Source organism: Stenella coeruleoalba (assembly GCF_951394435.1).
Source record: "Stenella coeruleoalba genome assembly, chromosome: 18".
Lineage (NCBI taxonomy): Eukaryota > Metazoa > Chordata > Mammalia > Artiodactyla > Delphinidae > Stenella > Stenella coeruleoalba.
Window position 1 is genome coordinate 55,712,518 of NC_137164.1, and position 13,071 is coordinate 55,725,588.

The window sequence follows — 13,071 nt, forward strand, 5'->3', positions numbered from 1 at the left end:
GCTTCACGATTTCCAAAAAGCCTAAATTTTTCTATTTCATGCCCCTTACAGAAATTGACTGAGATGTGATAGGCAAGTATTATCTTAATTTCAGAAATAGACACGGAGGTAAATAATGTGTTCAACCACACAAACCTAGTAAGTGACAGAGATTTGAATCTTTAAAAAGCCTTTTTTAGTCAAGGGCATAAATGGTGGAATAGAAGCCAGAGGATGTGAATCTGGATGGTTCCAGATTATAGTCCAAGCTCCACTACTTACATGGTGTGTAGGTTTCAGCGACTTTATTTAAACATCTTCGAGTTTGTTATCTTATCTGTGAAATGATGTCAGCTGCTGAAAGAATTAAGAAAAAAAATATTTTTGATAACTTGGCACATAATAGAGAGCAAATTAATAGAATTTCCATCCTTCCAAGTCATTTGTTCATAGCAATTACATTAATAAAAATCTCAGTTAAATTGTACTATACGAAAGAGTTAAAGTATTAGAATGTATATCTCCATTATATTAATATTAATCACAGAAGATGTATTGCCAATGAGGTTTTGATTTTTTTTATCTTGAAGCAATCAAGCACTCTTCACAAAAACACCAGAAAATCAAAACAACAGTTTTATTTTAAAGTGACCAATAATGTCATTCAAAGACAACAGAGCAAAATTTCATGTTAATAACAGATTAAGAGAAAAGTAACAAGTAAAATCTTCATGGCTGGGTTAATTTTAAGTCATGTGCTTTAAATCTCCTTAATAGAAGTAACTACTTAAACACTTTTTTTTTTTTTTACTTAACAACATATACACTTGCACAATATTCAGCACAATCAGTGTATATGCAAATTTAACTACTAATATATTCATTTCAATCAGTAAAATATGCAATAACCTAACAGTTGAAGTATTCAGCTTAGGTAGTAAACAGTATGCAGCTGGTTCTATAAAAACAAAATATGACTATGACATAAAGGAAATCTACAAAATGTTTAGATCTCTAAACTGCTGTCCAAATTTTCATCAGCTGTATTATTTGATAAATATGTTAATCAGTAGCAAATCAGAGCAATTAACCGTTTGTTGGGTTTTTCTACTTTCAATTTTAGTGACTTAGCCTTTATCAAATGAAGCAATGTACATTTGTAAAATCAAAGACAATAACAAAAGAGGAAAAGAAAAAAATAATAAAACACTCTAAAATGTTGACTGTCAGGATATATTTCTCTTTCACGTGTATAATCTTTTTGGGCACCAAACCTAATGCCTCTGAATAACAGTCATAAAACAGTTATTGGCTTTTCATAGCTCCCCTTCTCTGGGTAAAACCATGTAAATTTTGGTTGTTAACATCTAGCATGTAAAGTAAATCATTTTAATATTTTCAGAGTTTATAAGACTTAAAACTAGATCATTTATTTAACCCAAGTTTATAAAAATTATAAATCTAGAGATTGAATTTGTAATATATAGTTATAAAACCTTACCTGGCAATAAGCTGTCACAGGGGGAGAAATCCTTTAACCTGGTGTATTTAGATAAGAAATCTATTTACTACTCCTTCTGGCTTAAATACTTTATTTGAGTAAAAGACTTTATTGTGTTTTTTTTAAATTTGTAAATATAGATGTCCCAGTTTGACTTTAAATACTACCTTTTACTTTATATTAATTCATGAAATAACTGCATATCAATCTATTGGAAGTTTTCTCCTTTCTATCTTATCTTAGCCATCTAAGCAGTTATTGGAGATTGTCTATCTCTTGGAAAGCCTGACTGTGATAGATGAAGACTGTGGACTATCACACTCCAATGCCAGGCTCTTAGAGGGAAGAAAGAAGAAAGGTAAGAACTATATTTCATACTGTTTTTGTAATCAAACTGTGGATATTTAGGAGGATGAGTTATTTAGGCTTTGTCAATCAGATGCACTCTCATGAAACTTGGATTCATTATAAATTATGCACTGAGAGGCACAGGGAGTGGAAAATCTACTTTGCTGTTATGGATTATGGAAGAGGTGATCTTGTTTAGAAGCCAGGAGCTAGATAGCAGCTTCTTGATTTTTGGAGAGGCACAGGATTTGGAAACAGTGTTTATGGTGACAAATTTAGTATTCTGTCCAATCTTGGCAAAGGCAGCAACTCCTTCTATGGCTGAGTCCTATGGATTATTCGGGGATTTGTTCTTAGAGCAACAGACAATTGTCTCTTGATTCAACCCTCCAGGTCACTCTAGGCATGTGGTTTAACCATGAATTCCCTTTTATTTAAATGAGCCAGAGTAAATTTGGCTATCTTAAATAGAAAACACCAGTAAAGAGTAATTACTAGAGAGAAGTAGTGTTGCATGTGAATCTAAGCAAAGTGTAGTCCTGTCCTAGTAGTACTGATATCAGCTGGGAGTTTGTTAGAAATGCCAGATCTCAAGCCCCACACCAGACCTTCTGATTCAGAACCTGGGTTTTAACAGGCTCCCCAGATGGTCTGTATGCACGTTAAAAAGGTTAAAGTTGCAATCTAAAAAATAAGTGAGTAAACAAACAAACATAAATGTAAAAAAAAGGAATATTTTGATTTGCTGCAGGTAAGGAAAAAGTGGGTGGCAAGGGCTCAGATACTGATGGCTGGAAAATATGGGATGCACAATATGAGGTGGGTGGCAAAAGAGTCAAATAGTTTCCTGCTGTAAGTTGGAAGGCAGTCCACGTGCTTAGGCTGGTGAAATAGAAGGAAAAATTAATAATATTGGTATATTTAGGTTGTTTCCTGCAGCTTTCAGAAACATTCCAAAGAAATGGATATTTCAAAAAACTAGAGGTATTTTGTCTTAAGCAGAGATGGAAAAGTACATGGTTACAAAAAAGCCTGAGGATACAACCTAAGTTGCCCAAAAGTTACATGATTTGGACCATTCTAAGGATTAAAAGCCAATTGGAGCTATACTCCTGAAACTGAGCAGGCCCATGTAGGGCCCTCTCCAGTGACAGACCCCTCTGTGTCCCCGCTTGTTGATTGGGAAAAGAGGCTATGGAAATACACTGTGACCTCCCTACCAGTGAATGCTTGAAGAAGTAAAGAAGGCAGAAACAAAGACAGGACAGCCAGGCAGGAGAATCACCATAACTTAAACAATAAATCAGTCACAGGGACTCCCAGTTTTGTTTCAAAGGTAAAGATAAGTCTGACATACATCCCTAAGTTGTTTTACAGACACCAAAACCCCACCACCAGGTGGAGGAAGTTGACTGCATGCTGACCACCAGCAGGTAGCCCTCAGACAATTGATGCTGAGGGCTACCTGAAACCAGAAAATTGATGCTATTGACTCCTGAAATGCCACCCTGTTCCCTCACCACCAACCAATCAGAAGGATGTCCAAGAGTTGATCCTGAACCCCATGACCCTTTCCCTCACACTGCCTTTAAAAACCCTTCCCCGAAAGCCATCATGGAGTTCAGTCTTCTGAGCATGAGCTGCCTGTTCTCCTTGCTGTGCCCTGAGACAAATGCCATACTTACCTTCACCAACCTGGTATCGGTAGATTGGCTTTGTCGCATGGCAGGGTGAGTGGACTCTGGTTCGGTGTGGTAAAACTCCAAAGTACTGAAGCAGGAGTGAAAAGTGGCTGCAGAAGTACACCCAGTAGAGATTAAGACCATAAGCTTAATTTTATTTTGCTTTTGGGCTTGTGCTTGCTCTTCGTTAAATGTTTGCTGGAAGACAATGGAATCTAGCACCCAGACTAAATCTGATTAAGTGTGCTGTCTTCTTGCCCAGGCCTTCTGAGAGTTGTCGTTGAAGACAGAGAGGGTGAGCAGCACACAGAGACAGCATTTAAAAGACAGGAGCATTTAAGAGTCCAGTCTTTGCAACAGGTGTGGTAGTTTTCCCATGGAATTGATTCAAGATAGTAGAGAGGAACTCTTTTTGTGCTTTTGAGGCAGTGAGGTGATTATATTGCCAAAGGAACTTGTATGGAGTTTGCACAACTCACAAAGCAATCTCTCCACTGCCCAAAGCTGTATCTCCAGAATCATGTACTTCCCAAAGTCCACCTCATGTTACATTATGCTATGTTGTATTTTCTTTTGTTATGGACGTATCTGAAACCTAACTATATCATACAATTCTTAAGTAAAGGATTCAAGACACACTCATCTTGATGATTGTCCTGAGCATACAAAGATAATTTTGCAATAAATATTACATGTACAAATTTTCCAAAGAAATAGAGAAGATGCTGATAAATTTTCCCACAGAAAGAATAATGAAAATGAGGTTGATCTGGAATAAAGACAGTTTCATTCATTCAAGAACATCTAATGAATTGCTACCATGGCCAAAGATTCTACTAGGTGGTCAGAATAACAAAATTCTCATTTCAAGAAGTGTTCAATTGATCGGTCTAGGACAGATATTAAAATAAATATTTTATAAATAATGTTAGAAAATTCACAAAGCAAATAGGAGTGAGTGACTACTTCCTCTTGAGGCCGAGGATGAGGCAAGGACTGTTTCTCAGGTGACAGAACTTGAGCTGAATGTTGAACTTTAAGTAGATGTGTACAAGGAGGAAGAATGGGGAAATCACAGTCTGGGTAGTGGGAAAGCATGAACAAAGACTGCAGGTCATGAAACTATATCATGAGCTAAGTAGTCAGTGAGACTGGATCATGTTGTTCTGGGGGTCAAGACATGGGCAAGAGTGATGTTCTGGGATTAGAAATGGTGGAATTTGAATGCCTTGTTAAAATGTTTTGACTTTATCCTCAAGGCAATAGGGAGAAACACATAATTTTAAGAAATGAAGTGGTATTTTTATAAATATTATTTTAATAAAAGTGTGAAGAATAGAGTGAAATAGTGTCCTATTTAGCAGAGAGAAAGCAATTAGAAGATAATAATAATAAAATAAAATAAAATAAACAAGACCTAAGGACCCTCTTCTACCCCAAAACAGCAGGTATGAAAAGGAGGGGACATGTTCTAGAGTGGCTAAGAAGGTTAAATATCATGACTTGTTCATAAAGTGGATTTGGAAATACAGAGAAAAGCAGGTATCTAAGATACCTCAGTGTCTGGTTGACTGTGGGTGGGTAATAGTGTCTTTTATTTAGTCTACTGAGAAGGATCAGGTTTACTTAAGGGAAGTTGCATTTGAAGTACATAAAAGGCATAATGGAAATAGTTTGGACTTCAGAAACAGGGCTTGTATTCTGCTCTGGCTCTCACTAAATGGGAGCCCTAAGCAACTTAGTTTCATCTCATATTTTACATCTGTGTAAAACAGATGTGATAAAAAATTGTGAGAATTGTACACACATGGTCCTTTACAAGTGATAGGTGATGAGGAAAACTATCACCGTCACCTTAAAGTGATATTCACGACACTTTAAAATACTTATTTGGATTTAGAAATGATTTCTGTGTTAGGTGGCATTTTGTAGCTTAGAAAAGATAACATCTTTGGGATCTGGAAATCTTAACTTCACTGCTACATATCCAAAGGTGATCAGTGCTCAGCCACTTGTGAACATGAACGCAATAAAAATATGACTAAGTCATTAGAAGTGCCCTTAAAATAGCTCACCATTCTGTACCAGGAAAATAGAACTGACCTCAGCATCTTTTATTTAAACAAGTTTTAAAAGGAAAGAAAGACAGCTATTCATCACTTTTTCTGGTGATTTATTTCTAGATTATCCAAATCTTCCCAAATTTGCCACTATGTTTTTTTGGTTTACTCCAATAATCGATTCAATTTGAGGTCCAAATCAGTTATTGGGGCAGTTGTGTTACACCTGCTTTTCAGATACACTTAAGTATTAACAATGTACTTGGCAATTACATTAGGAAAATATATCTCATTTTCAAGACAACATTGTACAGACCATACAAAAACACTTTCTGTATAAGGTTCATATTTAAAGCCAAAATGTTAAATGCCAGTGGGAAATTAATAAACTAAATGTATCAATTTATTTATCCAAAGAGCTGTATTTTCATAGGCCAGGTGGATTGAAGAAAGGTACAATCCAAAAGTGTAAGAGAGAGAACTCTTCCATCAGGAGATTTAAGTTTGGATGAATTTTCAATGGCATTTTAGCACTATCCCAGCACCATACAATTACTGCAAATTTTCTTCTCTCTCTTATCATCTATACCCAAGGAGACTGCACCCTCTTTAGTGGCTTTTCTATTTGCAGATGATTCACAAAGCTGTGTTTCCAGACCAGACTGCTCCCGTGAGCTGCAGACACGCACACGATTGTAACTAGTTACCTCTACAGCTGTATGTATGTCTAGGCACTTATCTATCCTCTAACCTGCATCTCCTAGATCACTCAGGTGGTATGTGGTACAACCTGTTTTCACCCACCAGAAACTTGGGGGTCCATCTTAGAATATTCCTCCTCTCTATAGGGGAATCATCACTTGTTGACCACGTAGTTTTGGCTCTATTTCTACACCATCTAAAAAACATTTTTCATCCTTTCTATTTACCACTTTCATTGGAAAATTCCAGGTCCTTGTCTCTTACTCAGCCAAGTTTTTTTCCTGCCTCTATTGTCAGTTTTTCTTCATTCACCTCTCTGGAAATGTGTCTTCTACACTAAAGGCATACATTTTTGAAAAGATAAATATTTATTATGTTATCTCCTACTTAAAAACACACCGAAGGCCCATAAATGCCTATAAGGATACAGTCTTCAGTATATCCTATAGGAATTCCCTGATCTAGCTCCTGCCTGTGTCTGCAGCTGCATATCTTGCCAAACGTCCATCCAATTTTGCTATTCCCAACTACATAAAGTCCCCCAATCACTTCAGATTCTGTCAAATCTTGTGATTTTTCTTACCTCTAAAATTTTCCTGATATCCTAACTCCTTACCCAGGTCCCTTCAGTAGAACTTCCCATTCCCTCACCTGTACCTCTCCTATATCCCACACAACCTTTTCCATAACAACACGTTGTACCATTATTTGCTAGTATACTTAACTTGCCCCATGAGGTTGAATACCCTTATGTTAATATGCTGATAAATGCACTCAGGTCCCAGCATCTACTGGTAATAATAATTACATCATTCAATGACACTTATTGACTACCTACAATGCACCAGGAAATGTTGAAGAACTGTGACTATATTAACTCATCACTCTGTTACACATAATTTATGAGACAAGAGGCTGAATAAATTGCTTCAGTTCCCTCATTGAATGAGTATCTGTGCCAGAATTTGAACTGAGTCCTACTGTCTCCAGAACCTGTAACTGTCTTTCTTGCTAAGATCTATTAAATGATTGACTAGATGACTAAATATATAAACACTCATGATTTTGTGTGAGAGTTGATGGTTTTACTTTTACTTAAGGTACATTCAGGAAGCAGTGAATTGTCAGAAGTTCTAGATTATTGTGATAATTGAGTTAATTCCTATGAATTACTTAGAACATGTACACAGCATGTAAGCAGTAAATGTGTTCTGCTATCACATCTGTTTTTTGAGGCTTACCTATAAGCTGGGTACTTTAATGTCCACTTTACATAGATTTTCTATTTTCATCCTTTCAGCAACTTTGAAAGTTGACATTATTTTCTCCTATTCATCAGAGAGGAGACAGAAGATTAGAACTTAAGTAGTCATCAAATGTCACACACATGGTAAGTGTTAGAAGCAAGATTTTAACATAGTTCTAGCCATCCCTAAAACTTATGTTTCCTGTAGTTCAGATATCTAGTAAAACTTTTGATTAGATGGTAATATATATGTCTATTTCTTGTTCAAACTTTCTTGATATGGCCTTTGCTGTATCATTTAACTTTGAGACAAATCCTACCACTTTATTTATTGACTACTGTTTTATATGCTTCAAGGCAAATAATTGTCAAATATATCAATATTTATCATAAAATAATTAATACAATCTTTCCCTTTAAAATAATTTCTTTTCTTCATGTGTGACAATAACTGTTAAGGTACATTTCCAAGTAGAAAAAATAACTTGAAAAACAATCTGTTTGAGAGAGTGAGGCCTGTTTGCATAATTTGATTTTTCTGTTAACTAGATTATCTTAGAAATATTATTTTAAAACTCTGAAAGCTTATTAAACTGAACACGTAGAACTCCAGTTTCTATTTCCAGACTTAGATACCCCTCAACTGCTGTCATCATGCTGTTAATTGAATGTTTGTGTGAAGATTATAGCGTTTTCAACAGCAAGGGCAAAAACATTGTTCTCAACTCTTTGATTTTGGTCTCTTCTTTTTTTGGATATATCTAAAGCTGGTTATAACTTTGTTTCTCAGTCTCTACTTAATCTTGGCTTTTGACTTTCTATCTGACAACTTCACTTTGGTGTGTCACTGCTTGTCACTCTGCTTTAATATGTTTTTCTTCAGTAACTTCAAACACTGTAGCAGGCTCTCTATCATCATGAATAAGAGAATATTTTTTAAATATAAAGAAAACTGAACAGGGCAAATTAACTCTGAAGAACAGAATCCTCTTGATGTATATTCATCGTTTCAAAATGCTGATACCATGACAAAAAATAACTACAGTGTAACAGGGAGAGTCAAATCTGTAAGGCATGAGAAGACTTAAGTGAAAATAATAGAATAGAGGATTCTGCAAAGATAGCAGAGTAGGAAGCATCAAGAATACTTCTCTCCACCTCGATGACAATATGTCTGATGTAACTATATCAGAAATTGGAGTCTATTGATGGTGTGCAACTTCCAGAGGAAGGCTTGGACATAAGTTGAGTTAATTTCAGTCAGTTTCATGACTGAACCCCTCAAAAAACCCTGGACTACAAGACTCAGGTGCACTCATCTGGTTGGCATTACCTCATACATTTTGCCACACACAGACACTAGGAAAATTGAGCATATCTTTGTGACACCACTGGGAGAGGACACTGGAAGGACTGTCCCTGGTTTCTACTGGTCTTCACCCCATGTACCTTTTCCCTTTGCTAATTTTACTCTGTATACTTTCACTGTAATAAACCAGAACCATGATTACAACAGCTTTTTTAAGTCTTAGATTTTGGGTGATTTATTAAGCTTATGGGTGATTTTAGGGCCAGCAGGATTTGCAAATTAATAAATTATTTTTCTATGGCACTATTAAAGTAACATAGGCTGCTCATTCAATTTTAAATGCATAATTATCCTCACATGATTTCTCTCCCTCTCTTGCATTTTTTTTTTTTTTTTAGCCGTTGTGGTGGGTGAATCTAGAAAATTCTAACTGGTCTAATATTTTTCCCTTTTCCTCGATGTAGCCGGATAGGTGAGCTGATCTGGATCTGCCTTGTCACAATGATAAATTTCCTATCTTTGACAAACTTATCCCTTAGGATTATATTTTGTATTGTGCATGAAGATAAAAGTCTTCCCTTAAAACCATACACAACAATCAGGATTTTACCAAAGCTGGGTAGAGGAAGATACAGGTCCTTGGAGAGGGACTAGAAAAGTTGCATTTGGATTCCTTTCTACTATTTTCCCTCATATGTATAGTTCATTGGGAACCCCAAGAAAATGAAGAGTAATTTGCAGGGGAATATTTTGTCCTGAGTTTCCGGGAAACTATATCTTCAAATAATACCAAACACTAATTTTCTAAATGACGAGGCTTCCAAAAATATCTTAAGCCTTGCAAAGTGGAATAACAGTGCTAATTAGTGCTAATTATTTGCAATAGATATGTCATACAGGGAAAGCACTCAGTAGTTCCCTTTTCATTTACTGACCATGAGAACCAGTGAGTTGGGTAATCATGGTCTTCTATCCTCTCTAGCTCATGGCTTCGTATGTCATTAGATGATTAACCTCTTTGTACTTCAATTTTTCCATCTACTTGGTAATAATGTTGACTTCAAAGGAATGCTATGACAGATAGTTCTATATTTTAGCAAATTATTTCTTCCTATTAGTCTGGACTTAATTGTTGCTTTTTATTCTGATGATAAGTTTCCTTAAAGGAAATAGGTAATAAACCCCAGAAGTAATAGGTATTAGTACTTTTTGTGGGGGGCTATTTCAATGTTGTTTTCTAGGTCTTTATGTTGAATAACAGGCCCAAATTGTCACATTGGTAGCAACAAACACAGTGGTTCATAAGTGGCAGTGCAGGGATGACTGTTTCCTCCATGTGAAGTCTGTTTCCTCCATATGATGCCATACTCTATCTAGAAGGTGCTAATCTCAAAGCAATGATCAGTACAACGTTAATCCTACTTTTCTTAATAAGAAGAAATTATATCTAGAAAAGCAAAGCTAATGTCAATATCCATCAACAACAAAAGAGTATTTCCTACAAACTCTAACTCACCACAGTGCTAATATAAATCTCTCCTAAATTCACAAAACCCAGTCAATCAACCATCTGTCCACATTTGGAGAGTTTACAGTGAGTTCATTATTAGTTTCTTTAATGTCATTTTGATTAATTTACTGAATTATTCACCAGGTAATTTTCCTAATTTACTTATTTTCAGATGTATGATGGACAATTCAAATACATGGAATGGGTTCCATGGTAGTATTATGCTTGCTTAACATCTTCCTCTCAGAAATCCCCAATTTCACCTTAGTTATATCTACCAAATTAGGCAACAGCATGCCCTAATAAAAAAAATTATTCCTTCACACATTATAGTATGTATACACTTAAGCAAAGTAGAATTTTATAATTATGTAAGTAAGTAATATTATCAAATCAGAAAAATGTATTCCTTTTTTTAACCTTTATTGAGGTATAACTTATTATAAAAAATGGTTTTATTTAATCTATATAACTTATGGGTTTGGTAATCAGCATACACCTATGAAACCATCATGATAATCAATATCCAAACAAACATATCAGTTATTCCAAATGTTTCCGCCTACTCTGTGTTTTATTTTTTGTTTATTTGTTTTGTTTTGTTTTTGTGGTAAGAGCACTTAAAAATGGAATTATTTTATCTATTATGCTTGCTTTAGCTATTTATATTAAACAGATTAATCTCTAGAATTTGAAAGACACTTCAACTAAGAAATCAAAGCCACTATATTTTGGTGGTCTATTGTGGTGATGCCTAACTTGTGGTTTTCATCATTAATGTATCAATAGTTGTAGTAATAGTGAGCATTTATTTTGACTTGGTATAAAAACATAACTTTCTTAACAATAACATATGAAAAAGTAACTCTGTTTATTCAGAGTTTACAGGTGGGAAAAGAGAGGTCAAGAACATACAATTAGCAAGTGACAGAAGTGGAATGCTTACCCCAAGTTAAGAATGGTATTAAAAATAAAAATGTTCAATGTATTTTTAGATTAAAACCATATGCTATTCACATTTTATAAGACATTAATGCTACTATTCAACTTAGTTGACTATGCATTCATTATTTTTATACCTAACAAAGAATGTGTATCCAATACTGAGCAAAAGCCTAACCTTGTCTATCTTGTCCTATTTATTAATCAAAAAATTTTTTTCAGCAACGTAATGGAACAAAAACAGCAATAAATGCTAAGAATTTAGTATCTATTATGTTCTAGGCACTGTTACTTGTATTAATTTATTTAATGCTATTAACAGCTCTATTGGTAGGTACTATTAGTTGCCCCATTTCACAGATGAGAACAATGAAGAACAGAAAGTTTAAACAAATTACCAAGGGTCATTCAGTTAGCAAAACGAAGAGGAAAGTTTTGAATTCAGAAGAGTTCACCTTGTGTAGCTTTCTTAGTTACAAAAGAAATAAGCCATGAGGATGTAATATTCAGCATAAGGAATATGGTTAATAATATTGTAATAATTTTGTATGAGCACAGCTCATTACTAGACTTACTGTGGTGATCATTTTGTAATATATGCAAATGTGAAATCATTATGTAATACATCTGAAACTAACAATATAGTACCTCAACTATATTTCAATTAAAAAAAATCAAGACACATAGAGAAGTCAAGGAACTGAATAAAACAAGAATATACTGAAAATGAATTTTAAAATATTTTATCTGAAAGATAATGTATACAATAACAGGATACAATCTTTTTAGATTACTAAAGACATACTTGTGATATCTTTGGGAAAACGTTTATTTTTTATTTGCTTAATCCTATTTCAAAGTGATTTATTATTTGGTCTAATAACTCATTGAAATATTAAAAAAGTTGTTTTCATGAAATAAGATACATGAAGACAATTTTCAAAATAATTTAGTATACAAAGATCTTTTAAAATGCCTAATATGCATGAACAATTATCAAAATCTTTAAACCCAAAGCATCTGGGGTCTTTTCACATGTCTTGAATTATTTCTCAAAATTTTAATTATAGTTTTCAGTTAAGCACTGTATTTATGAGCATCAACTTTCTTAGTATTCTTACAATTCTGCAATTTTGTAATGGATATATTAAATTTTAATACTTAAATTTGGGAATAATGGAACTAATTATCTAACACTGACAATTGATTTATCAATTGTGTTCCCTCTGTGTATTTTATTTGATACTAGTGAGGAACAGGAGAAGCTAAGCAATAAAAACGCTTCAAAGGAGTTGACATGTTCTAATTTAATACTTATTGTCTGTCAGAGAATAGGTTATGATTTAAAATTTTGATCTCTCATTTGCATGATAAAGTGAAAGTAAGTTCTTATTAGTTCTTTCATATTGCAATGATTTTTCCCTCTACCTAGATTTTTGACAAAGAAATCAGTAATTCTGAATGTTCTAGAGCTTCTTTTTAATGACACCACTGATAATAAGGAGAGAAGAGACTAACTACTTATATTTACAACTAAAGCTGCCTTGATTTATTACAGGAATTTATTCAAATATTCCATGAATAATACATATGATTACAGGGTTAGTTAAGAAAAATACAAATACTTGTTTTTATTCAAGTAATAATATAAAAAAAGAAACTGATGAATTTTATATTAGTTATGCTATCTCAAACTGTAAGGATAAGAAGTTGGTAAGTCTACAGAGCTGGGAGTTTGTTGAACGTTTTTGTGTTAAGGAACTGCACACACATATACACAAATACACATTAA

The 13,071-nt window shown here is 34.2% G+C and overlaps 1 long non-coding RNA gene across 1 annotated transcript; it reads right to left on the reverse strand.

Annotated features, from left to right (window-relative positions):
* Positions 1-1,480: 1,480 nt before the first annotated feature.
* LOC307176733 lies at positions 1,481-7,681 on the reverse strand. The gene is made up of 3 exons (XR_013824875.1): positions 7,514-7,681; positions 3,514-3,620; positions 1,481-1,518 (listed from the first exon to the last, which is right to left on the reverse strand). It is a non-coding gene; the product is annotated as an uncharacterized lncRNA (long non-coding RNA).
* Positions 7,682-13,071: the final 5,390 nt, after the last annotated feature.